This window comes from Oncorhynchus keta, chromosome 4 (genome assembly GCF_023373465.1).
Source record: "Oncorhynchus keta strain PuntledgeMale-10-30-2019 chromosome 4, Oket_V2, whole genome shotgun sequence".
Lineage (NCBI taxonomy): Eukaryota > Metazoa > Chordata > Actinopteri > Salmoniformes > Salmonidae > Oncorhynchus > Oncorhynchus keta.
In genome coordinates this window covers 3129680-3143173 of record NC_068424.1, presented here as the reverse complement: position 1 = coordinate 3143173, position 13494 = coordinate 3129680, and positions in this window count along the sequence as shown.

The window sequence follows — 13494 nt, the reverse complement described above, 5'->3', positions numbered from 1 at the left end:
AGAATACTAACAGAGAGAATATTAACAGAGAATACTAACAGAGAGATATTAACAGAGAATATTAACAGAGAGAATACTAACAGAGAGAATATTAACAGAGAGAATACTAACAGAGAGAATATTAACAGGGAGAATACTAACAGAGAGAATATTAACAGAGAGAATACTAACAGAGAGAATATTAACAGACAGAATACTTACAGAGAGAATATTAACAGGGACAATACTAACAGAGAGAATACTAACAGGGAGAATAATAACAGAGATAATATTAACAGAGAGAATACTGAGAGAATACTAACAGAGCTAATATTAACAGAGAGAATACTAACAGAGAGAATACTGAGAGAATACTAACAGAGCTAATATTAACAGAGAATACTAAAAGATAAAATACAAACAGATGAAATACTAACAGAGGGAATACTAATAACAGAGAGAATACTAAGAGAAGGAATACTAACAGGGAGAATAATAACAGAGAGAATACTAACAGAGAGAATACCAACAGAGAGAATACTGAGAGAATACTAACAGAGATACTATTAACAGAGAGAATACTAACAAAGAGAATACTAACAGAGAGAATACTGAGAGAATACTAACAGAGAGAATATTAACAGAGAATACTAACAGAGAGAATATTAACAGAGAATACTAACAGAGAGAATACTAACAGAGAGAATACTAACAGAGGGAATACTAACAGAGAGAATATTAACAGGGAGAATACTTACAGAGAGAATATTAACAGGGAGAATACTAACAGAGAGAATACTAACAGAGAGAATATTAACAGAGAGAATATTAACAGAGAGAATACTAACAGATAAAATACAAACAGATAACATACTAACAGAGGGAATACTAATAACAGAGAGAATATCAACAGAGAGAATACTAACAAGAGAATATTAACAGAGAGAATATTAACAGAGAGAATACTAACAGAGAGAATATTAACAGAGAGAATATTAACAGAGAGAATACTAACAGAGAGAATACTAACAGATAAAATGCAAACAGATAAAATACTAACAGAGGGAATACTAATAACAGGGAGAATATAGCCGGGCCCTCAACAACAGAGAGGACCTTTCTTCTGTAAAACCCTTAGCCGGGCCCTCAACAACAGAGAGGACCTTTCTTATGGTAAACCCTTAGCCGGGCCCTCAACAACAAAGTGCACAGCAACCTGGACCCAAGCCGCTGGATATCGAACGCGCCCACAGAACATCAGCGCCGAAACCCCGGCCAGATGAGCCCCCACGAGCCGTCCTGATCAGGTTCCTCCGTTTCCAAGACAGAGAGAAGATACTGCAACTCGCAAGAGCCAAAGGGGACATCGCCATCGATGGGAAGAGGGTCAGCCTTTTCCCGGATATGAGCACAGACCTCGCCAGACGCCACAAGCAGTTCAGACCTGCCGCCAAAGCACTGAAGGTGAAGAACATCACCGGCTACCTCATCCACCCTGCGCGAAGCCATCTCTTCAACACACCGGGAGAAGTGCACACTTTTCTCAAAGAACTGAGCAACGTCTGAGCCAGGACGGTCTCTCTGGGGGATAAGATGCAGTCCGTTTGTTTTCTCTTATCCAGATTGAACTGCTGGTATCTCCCAGTCACTTTAATTGATTTGTACATTTTCAACTAACCGTATCTTCCCGGGGTGAGTTCTATTACATTTACAGGAGAGTATATTTTGGTTTAGTCCAAATCTACTGGGCAAAGCAATAAGTGGGTTTCGGCCCACTGCTTTCCCCCTCATTTATGTTAATCTTTCGTAAAGAGACTCAAGCATCCCTTACCGTGGGCAGTAAATATACAGCCATAAATATCTATTCACAACGTTTGTTTTCAATTTAGATTTAGAGATCTCGCAGGTTTTAGTTTACGCCAAGGTTTAGCTAGTAAGAGCAAGATGGAAAGCGAGCAGCAACGTATCTCTACAAGTGTATTCATGTTTGATTGTTGGGACTGTTGTTCTAGTCTGACAATCGGGGTGGGTGGGATTTTTATTATTATTTTCTTCCTTTTTTCTATGTTTATTGTTTCCTTCCTAAAGAGACACACAGGTCACTTTTGTGCTCAAACCAAAGTTGAAACATTTCCTAATGATCTGCATATGATAGATTTCTATTCAGTTACATATTTGAAACCCAACCTATGCTTAATCCACTAAAATATGTCACATTCAACGTAAAAGGTCTTAACAGCCCGATTAAAAGGAAAAGAGTCTATACATACCAAAATTAAAGGCTGACATTGTGTTTTTACAAGAAACACATCTTACAGCCAGTGAACACAAGACATTGAAGAGGGAATGGGTAGGACACGTTTTTGCATCCTCTTTTAACTCCAAAGCAAGAGGAACTGCAATTTTGATAAGTAGACACATCCCCTTCTGCGTCAACAACACCATCTCTGATCCCTCTGGCAGGTTTGTTTTGGTGCAGGGGCATATGTTTTCAGAGTCTTGGACCCTATTGAATATTTATGCTCCTAACTTCGATGACCATATGTTTATTCAGAATGTCTTCCTTCAGGTTGCTCAAGCACCACCAGGATGGCTACTGGTTGGAGGAGATTTACATTTTTGCTTAGATACAGTTCTTGATAGGTCTTCTGATAAACCCTCACTTCTTACCAAAGCCGGCAAGCTCACCATGTCATTCATGAAAGATCTCAATTTACTAGACATCTGGAGACAGTTGCACCCACAGGATAGGGACTACTCTTTTTATTCACACCCACACAAGTATTTTATATTAGTAAATATTATATTAGTAAATAGTATATTATATTAGTAATAGTATATTGTATTAATAAATAGTATATTATATTAGTAAATAGTATATTATATTAGTAAATAGTATATTATATTAGTAAATAGTATATTATATTAGTAAATAGTATATTGTATTAATAAATAGTATATTATATTAGTAAATAGTATATTATATTAGTAAATAGTATATTATATTACTAAATTGTATATTATATTAGTAAATTGTATATTATATTTCTATTTTGACCTTCTAATAGGGTTATCTATCTGTATACCACCCCAGATAATAATCTATCTGTATACCACCGCAGATAATCATCTATCTGTATACCACCGCAGATAATAATCTATCTGTATACCACCCTAGATAATCATCTATCTGTATACCACCACAGATAATAATCTATCTGTATACCACCCCAGATAATAATCTATCTGTATACCACCGCAGATAATAATCTATCTGTATACCACCCTAGATAATAATCTATCTGTATACCACCCCATATAATCATCTATCTGTATACCGCCGCAGATAATAATCTATCTGTATACCACCCTAGATAATCATCTATCTGTATACCGCCGCAGATAATAATCTATCTGTATACCGCCCCAGATAATCATCTATCTGTATACCACCCCATATAATAATCTATCTGTATACCACAGCAGATAATAATCTATCTGTATACCACCGCAGATAATAATCTATCTGTATACCACCCCAGATAATAATCTATCTGTATACCACCCCAGATAATAATCTATCTGTATACCACCCAGATAATAATCTATCTGTATACCACCCTAGATAATAATCTATCTGTATACCACCCTAGATAGATTATTATCTGTATACCACCCCAGATAATAATCTATCTGTATACCACCCCATATAATCATCTATCTGTATACCGCCGCAGATAATAATCTATCTGTATACCACCCTAGATAATCATCTATCTGTATACCGCCGCAGATAATAATCTATCTGTATACCGCCCCAGATAATCATCTATCTGTATACCACCCCATATAATAATCTATCTGTATACCACAGCAGATAATAATCTATCTGTATACCACCGCAGATAATAATCTATCTGTATACCACCCCAGATAATAATCTATCTGTATACCACCCCAGATAATAATCTATCTGTATACCACCCCAGATAATAATCTATCTGTATACAACCCTAGATAATAATCTATCTGTATACCACCCCAGATAATAATCTATCTGTATACCACCCAGATAATAATCTATCTGTATACCACCCTAGATAATAATCTATCTGTATACCACCCTAGATAGATTATTATCTGTATACCACCCCAGATAATAATCTATCTGTATACCACCCTAGATAATCATCTATCTGTATACCACCCATATAATAATCTATCTGTATACCACCCTAGATAATCATCTATCTGTATACCACCACAGATAATAATCTATCTGTATACCACCCCAGATAATAATCTATCTGTATACCACCCCAGATAATAATCTATCTGTATACCACCCCTTATAATAATCTATCTGTATACCACCCCCACCTTGTCAGAACACAATTGATAGCCTCAAATGAATTAAGAAGGAAATAAATTCCACAAATTCATTTTTAACACGACACACCTGTTAATTGAAATGCATTGCAGGTGACTACCTCATGAAGCTGGTTGAGAGAATGACAAGAGTGTGTAAAGCTGTCATCAAGGCAAAGGGTGGCTACTTTGAAGAATCTCAAATATACAATATATTTTGATTTCTTTAACACTTTTTTGCTTACTGCATGATTCCATATGTGTTATTTCATAGTTTTGATGTCTTCACTATTATTCTACAATGTAGAACATAGTAAAAAATAAAGAAAATCACTGGAATGAGTAGGTGAGTCCAAACTTAATTATTTGTAAAAACCCCACAAGAATATCAAGATATCTGTACAGCTAACAAAGAGCATTGACTTCTCAAACACGGCAGAAAGTATGATGCCCCATCAACTTATTAATTAAATACAACATAACTATGTTTTAAATGAGAATAGGCATTGGTCTGAAGCAACAACAGAAAAATAAAGGACATTTACATGAGCACCATAATGCATATTCAACCCTCTAACAAGGTTTTCCAGCGCACAGCTTTGACCTACTACAGTAACTACGGTCGTGGCCAAAAGTTTTCAGAATGACACGAATATTAATTTTCACAAAGTCTGCTGCCTCAGTTTGTATGATGGCAATATATTGCATATACTCCAGAATGTTATGAAGATCAGATCAAAATCAAATCAAATGTATTGCTATGTATTTATTTATAAATGTATATAATATAGCCCTTCGTATGTCAGCTGATATCTCAATGTACCATAATTTGCAAATAAATTCATTAAAAATCCTACAATGTGATTTTCTGGATTTTTTTTCTCATTTGTTGTCTGTCATAGTTGAAGTGTACCTATGAGGAAAATTACAGGCCTCTCTCATATTTTTAAGTGGGAGAATTTGCACAATTGGTGGCTGACTGAATACTTTTTTTGCCCCACTGTATTTATGTTAGATCATCACCAAATCCCCCAAAAACACAGCCATTTTTCCCAGCCAAAGATAGAGTCACAAAAGCGAATTAGATATAGAATTAATCACTAACCTTTGATACTCTTCATCAGATGACACTCATATGACGTCATGTTACACAATACATTTATGTTTTGTTCGATAATATGCATATTTATATCCACAAATCTCAGTTTACATTGGCGCCATGTTCAGAAATGCTTCCAAAATGTCCGGAGTAATTACAGAGAGCTACGTCAGATAACAGAAATACTTAACTAAAATCATAAACTTTGACGAAAGAAACATGTTTTACATATAATTAAAGATACACTGGCTTTCAAAAATGTTTATTCTTCTTATATCTAACAAATAAATGATTCTCCAATCAACTTAAAGCATAGATGACTTTATATGAATACTTTATATGGAAAATACATATTATGACACTGTGTCAGATTTAAAAAAAAAACATTATGAAAAAAGCCTACCATGCAATAATCTGAGACGACGCTCAGACTTAAATATATTTCTCCGCCATGTTGGACTCAACAGAAATACGAAATTACATCATAAATATTCCCTTACCTTTGATGATCTTTCATCAGAATTCAGTGCAAGGATCCTAGTTCCGCAATAAATCATTGTTTTATTCCATAATGTCCATTACTAGTGTCCAATTAGCTACTTTTGCTATGTCACATGTCCAAAAGCTGAAACTGGTCCAGACGAAAACTTCAAAAAGTTATATTCCAGGTCGAATAAACTGGTCAAACAAAGTAGAAAATCAATCTTCAGGAGGTTATTATCATATATATCCGATAACGTTCCAACCGGAGCATTCGTTTTTGTCTAGGCGATATAATGAGTACTGCGCGTAACCAGGAACAGGCATTCTGCCAGACCAGTGACTCATTCCCCTCCCATCCGGTCCCACATCACACTAGAGGCTTCATTCCACGTTCTACTGACTGGTGACATCTAGTGGAAGGTGTAGGAAGTGCGAACAGATCCATATCTTACTGGGATGTGAATAGGCGATGAGTTGAAAATCAACCAGCCCCAGAATTTCCACTTCCTGTTTGGAAGTTTGCCTGCCCTATGAGTTCTGTTATACTCACAGACATAATTCATACAGTTTTAGAAACTTCAGTGTTTTCTATCCAATAGTAATAATAATATGCATATATTGGGACAGAGTAGGAGGCAGTTCACTCTGGGCACGATATTCATCCAAAGTGAAAATGCTGCCCCCTATCCCTATTAACATTAACATCCCTAAAAGGTTAAAGTGGCCATTGACTTCACGTCTGTGTATATAGACAGCAGCCTCTCTGTTCTAGCTATAGTCTGTGAACAGCATAGTTATTTCCTCTCGTCCAGGTGTGAAGTGCAATTGAGTTTGCGTCACCTGTGGATCTGTTGGGGTGGTATGCGAATTGGAATTGGTCTGGGATGTCGATGTGGATGTGTGTCATGACCAGCCTTTTCAAAGGACTTCATAATTACAGATGTGAGTGCTACATTGTGGTAGGCATTTAGGCAGGTTACCTTGGGAACAGGGGCAATGGTGGTCAGCTTGAAACCTGTTGGCATTACAGACTGGGACAAGGGATGTCTGTGAAGACGCTTGTCAGCTGATCATGCTTTGTCCCATTATTCAATCTTGTGATTGTTAGCCTGCAATATGACTGTCACTAAGGGAGTACCCCAAGGCTCGATCCTAGGCCCCACACTCTTCTCAATTTACATCAACAACATAGCTCAGGCAGTAAGAAGCTCTCTCAGCCATTTACATGCAGGTGATCCAGTCTTATACTCAGCTGGCCCCTCCCCGAATTTTGTGTTAAACGCTCTACAACAACACTTTCTTAGTGTCCAACAAGCTTTCTCTGCCCTTAACCTTGTTCTGAACACCTCCAAAACAAAGGTCATGTGGTTTGGTAAGAAGAATGCCCCTCTTCCCACAGGTGTTATTACTACCTCTGAGGGTTTTGAGCTCGAGGTAGTCACCTCATAAAAGTACTTGGGAGTATGGCTAGACGGTACTCTGTCCTTCTCTCAGCACATATCAAAGCTGCAGGCTAAAGTTAAATCTAGACTTTTTTTTTTCCTCTATCGTAATCGCTCTTCTTTCACCATAGTTGCCAAACTAACCCTCATTCAGATGACCATCCTACCCATGCTAGATTATGGAGACGTAATTTATAGATCGGCAGGTAAGGGCGCTCTCGAGTGGCTCGATGTTCTTTACCATTCGGCCATCAAATTTTCCACCAATGCTCCTTATAGGAAACATCACTGCACTCTGTACTCCTCTGTAAACTGGTCATCTCTGTATACCCGTCGCAAGGCCCACTGGTTGATGCTTATTTATAAAACCCTCTCAGGCCTCACTCCCCCCTATCTGAGATACCTACTGCAGCCCTCATCCTCCACATACAACACCTGTTCACTCCCCCCTATCTGAGATACCTACTGCAGCCCTCATCCTCCACATACAACACCCGTTCTGTCAGACACATTTCTGTTGAAGGTCCCCAAAGCACACACATCCCTGGGTCGCTCCTATTTTCAGTGCGCTGCAGCTACCGCCTGGAACGAGCTGTAAAAAACAGTCAAACTGGACAGTTTTAATTCAATCTACAAAGACTCAATCAAAGATCATCAATCATGGACACTCTTACTGACAGTTCTGGCTGCTTTGCCTGATGTATTGTTGTCTCTACCTTCTTGCCCTTTGTCCTGTTGTCTTTGTCCAATAATGTTCGTATCATGTTTTGTGCTGCTTCCATGTTGTGTTGTTACCATGCTGTGTTGTCATGTGTTGCTGCCATGCTGTGTTGTCATGTGTTGCTACCATGCTGTGTTGTCATGTGTTGCTGCCATGCTGTGTTGTCATGTGTTGTTACCATGCTGTGTTGTCATGTGTTGCTGCCATGCTGTGTTGTCATGTGTTGCTGCCATGCTGTGTTGTCATGTGTTGTTACCATGCTGTGTTGTCATGAGTTGTTACCATGCTGTGTTGTCATGTGTTGATACCATGCTGTGTTGTCATGTGTTGCTGCCATGCTGTGTTGTCATGTGTTGATACCATGCTGTGTTGTTACCATGCTGTGTTGTCATGTGTTGTTACCATGCTGTGTTGTCATGTGTTGCTGCCATGCTGTGTTGTCATGTGTTGTTACCATGCTGTGTTGTCATGTGTTGCTGCCTTGCTGTGTTGTCATGTGTTGTTGCCATGCTGTGTTGTCATGTGTTGCTGCCATGCTGTGTTGTCATGTGTTGCTGCCATGCTGTGTTGTCATGTGTTGCTGCCATGCTGTGTTGTCATGTGTTGCTGCCATGCTGTGTTGTCATGTGTTGCTGCCCTGCTGTGTTGTCATGTGTTGCTACCTTGCTGTGTTGTCATGTGTTGCTGCCATGCTGTGTTGTCATGTGTTGTTGCCATGCTGTGTTGTCATGTGTTGCTACCATGCTGTGTTGTCATGTGTTGCTACCATGCTGTGTTGTCATGTGTTGCTACCATGCTGTGTTGTCTTAGGCCTCTCTTTATGTTGTGTTGTGTTGTCTCTCTTTGTGTAGAGTTGTGGTGTCTCTCTTGTTGTGATGTGTGTTTTGTCCTACATTCTTTTAAATCCTTTATCCCAGCCCCTGTCCCCGCAGGAGGCATTTTGCCTCTTGTAAGGCAATTATTCTAAATAAGAATTTATTCTGTAAAGTAAAATAAAGGTCACATTTATTTAAATATCATGTGAGAAAAAGCTCTAGATTTTCTTCACAGTTGAAGCAGCACACCAGTATAAAAATACACTCATTGGACTTTCTGAAGCCGGTGTTCGATCCTGCCGCTGCATGGAGAAACAACTGGGTGTCATCATCCAGAGAGTTTCATTAAGACATAGAATATTAGCTGTCCTCTCGCTGTCCTCTAGCAGTTATGAACTATCCTCTCGCTGTCCTCTAACTATCCTCTAACTGTCCTCTAACTATCCTCTAACTGTCCTCTAACTATCCTCTAACTGTCCTCTAACTATCCTCTAGCAGTTATGAACTATCCTCTGTCCTCTAACAGTTATGAACTATCCTCTAACTGTCCTCTAACTATCCTCTAACTGTACTCTAACTATATATATATATGCCATTTATCAGACGCTTTTATCCAAAGCAACTTACAGTCATGTGTGCATACATTCTACGTATGGGTGGTCCCGGGGATCGAACCCACTACCCTGGCGTTACAAGCGCGATGCTCTACCAACTGAGCTACAGAAGGACCACAACTGTCCTCTAACTATCCTCTAGCAGTTATGAACTATCCTCTAACTATCCTCTAGCAGTTATGAACTATCCTCTAACTATCCTCTAGCTGTCCTCTAACAGTTATGAACTATCCTCTAACTATCCTCTAGCAGTTATGAACTATCCTCTAACTGTCCTCTAACTATTAGGTGACAGTTGTGGTGTCCCTGTGGCAGTGACTTGTCACAGATGTCATGCATAGCAGACCCAGTAGCCATCATCAGTACCCCAGTGTTTGTGTGTCAGTGTGTGTGTTAGATGAGCCAGCTGTCACCCCTCCATGGGACCTGCCTGTCATTCTCTCTATCCTTCAAACAGAGCAGAGAGAACATATCAACACCCACAGCATGGCCAATCAGAACATGGCCTAACCAAGTCACTTAGGACAAGTCACGTGTCTGTCCGTCTCTCTCCAGTGTATTTATAAGTACGTCTGTTTGGAAGCAGGAATGTTGTCCTCATAAGTAATGTCTCCAGGAAGAAATTGGGATCCCAATAAAATACTAAATACCAAATAATTAACCGTCCAGCTGATGTGTTGTTAAATGAGTGTGTTTCCAGTGTAGCTCCAGTGGCAGATGGACGGAGCTATTAAATAGTAATCTGTCTGTCTGACTGTCTGTCTGTCTTCAAACTGTCAGAGGTCATATCAACGGTCTGTCTGTACTACTCTGGCCTGTCTGTCTGTCTGTCTGTCACGGTCTGTCCGTCTCTCTCCAGTGTATTTATAAGTACTGTCTGTTTGTCTGTCAGTCTGTCTGTCTGTCTGTCTGTCTGTCTGTCTGTCTGTCTGTCGATCCCAATAAAATACTAAATACCAAATCTGTAACTCTGTCTGTGTGTCTGTTAAATGTCTGTCTGTCTGTCTGTCTGTCTGTCTGTCAGATGTCTGTCTGTCTAAATAGTAATCTGTCTGTCTGTCTGTCTGTCTGTCTGTCTGTCTGTCTGTCTGTCTGTCTGTCTGTCTGTCGGTCTGTCTGTACTACTCTGTCTGTCTGTCTGTCTGTCTGTCTGTCTGTCTGTCTGTCTGTCTGTCTGTCTGTCTGTCTGTCTGTCTGTCTGTCTGTCTGTCTACTCTGTCTGTCTGTCTGTCTGTCTGTCTGTCTGTCTGTCTGTCTGTCTGTCTGTCTGTCTGTCTGTCTGTCTGTCTGTCGTCTGTCGGTCGTCTGTCTGTCTACTCTGTCTGTCTGTCTGTCTGTCTGTCTGTCTGTCTGTCTGTCTGTCTGTCTGTCTGTCTGTCTGTCTGTCTGTCTGTCTGTCTGTCTGTCGGTCGGTCGGTCGGTCTGTCTGTACTACTCTGTCTGTCTGTCTGTCTGTCTGTCTGTCTGTCTGTCTGTCTGTCTGTCTGTCTGTCTGTCTGTCTGTCTGTCTCTGTCTGTCTGTCTGTCTGTCTGTCTGTCTGTCTGTCTGTCTGTCTGTCTGTCTGTCTGTCTGTCTGGTCTGTCTGTACTACTCTGTCTGTCTGTCTGTCTGTCTGTCTGTCTGTCTGTCTGTCTGTCTGTCTGTCTGTCTGTCTGTCTGTCTGTCTGTCTGTCCTTCAGTGTGTTTTAAAGCCCCAGTTGGAAGTCTCTCCAGATCTTAAGCAGGAAGCAGGACATGTCCTGCTCATAATTCATCGGCCTTAATAATTAACGCAACAGCCGATGTGTTGTTTCCAAGTGCACTATGTATGAATGTGTATGTGCACGAGTGTGTGTGTGTGTGCACGAGTGTGTGTGTGTGCACGAGTGTGTGTGTGTGCACGAGTGTGTGTGTGTGTGTGTGTGTTCACGAGTGTGTGTGTGTTCCAGTGAAGCTCCAGAGACCAGACGGACGGAGATGGTATTAATCAGTAAGACAACCTCAGTGGAACATTCATCCCAAAGTTATTAATGAGGATATTTATATTTCTGTACTTTACATGTCTGATGCATACACAGTGCATCTTATTATTCTGTATTCTTCTTTGTATTTTTAAAACGCTTAAAAATAAAATAATAAACTCTTCACAGTTAATTAATTGATCTCTTCATTAGTTACGCCGGGTAGTCGGAAAACTGTGTGAGCTGACCAAGTCATTTGGTGTCACTCTAAAGAGGAAAGGTGGAATAAACGAGTCAGGAGTAGGTTTTCTTGATTGAACACAGGATTTCTGTCAATACAAAACACTCCAACACAATGTTTTTATTCAACACCATTACAAAACATAAAACGTATTTCCAATAGCGCGTTAGCCTGCGATGAATGAGTCGCCAAGTGTATCGACAGCCCTGTATTTGATAATTATCATCATTAGCAGCTCGTCATGTCTATTTTTTTTATTTTATTTAATATCGAAGATTATTTAACTTTCTCTGGTCATAGGAACAACATGAACTGTGAAAGATGGTGTCCCCTCTCTCTGGTCGGTCTCACCAGAGGAAAGGAAGGAGAGAGTAGGGACCTTGAGAGACAGAACCTGTGCTGCTCTCTCCACCTCCCTCCGATGAGATTAATCCATTAATTAATTAATGATTAATGTTCAAAACAACTGTGAACTCTGACATGTCAGACTTGTGACTTCAGTGCGTTGAGGACAACTTGGAAATCTAGAAGTAAAAATAAATAAATAAATTTAAAAAAATGAGATTGTTCTGGAATATATTTGTAACATAATCCAACTAGAGTTCAGACGTTCCACCAACTTGAACATGACTAATTACATGATTTGACCTGTTTTCCCCTTCCCGAGTTCCCAGTTGTATTGAAAGCATCTACACCTGTATCTACACCTGTATCTACACCTGTATCTACACCTGTATCTACACCTGCATCTACACCTGTATCTACACCTGCATCTACACCTGCATCTACACCTGCATCTACACCTGTATCTACACCTGTATCTACACCTGTATCTACACCTGTATCTACACCTGCATCTACACCTGCATCTACACCTGTATCTACACCTGTATCTACACCTGCATCTACACCTGTATCTACACCTGTATCTACACCTGTATCTACACCTGCATCTACACCTGCATCTACACCTGCATCTACACCTGTATCTACACCTGTATCTACACCTGTATCTACACCTGTATCTACACCTGCATCTACACCTGTATCTACACCTGTATCTACACCTGCATCTACACCTGCATCTACACCTGTATCTACACCTGTATCTACACCTGTATCTACACCTGTATCTACACCTGTATCTACACCTGTATCTACACCTGTATCTACACCTGTATCTACACCTGCATCTACACCTGCATCTACACCTGCATCTACACCTGTATCTACACCTGCATCTACACCTGCATCTACACCTGCATCTACACCTGTATCTACACCTGTATCTACACCTGTATCTACACCTGCATCTACACCTGTATCTACACCTGTATCTACACCTGTATCTACACCTGTATCTACACCTGTATCTACACCTGCATCTACACCTGTATCTACACCTGTATCTACACCTGTATCTACACCTGTATCTACACCTGTATCTACACCTGCATCTACACCTGTATCTACACCTGTATCTACACCTGTATCTACACCTGTATCTACACCTGTATCTACACCTGTATCTACACCTGTATCTACACCTGCATCTACACCTGTATCTACACCTGTATCTACATCTGTATCTACACCTGTATCTACACCTGTATCTACACCTGTATCTACATCGGCATCTACACCTGCATCTACACCTGTATCTACACCTGTATCTACACCTGTATCTACACCTGTATCTACACCTGCATCTACACCTGCATCTACACCTGTATCTACACCTGTATCTACACCTGCATCTACACCTGTATCTACACCTGTATCTACACCTGT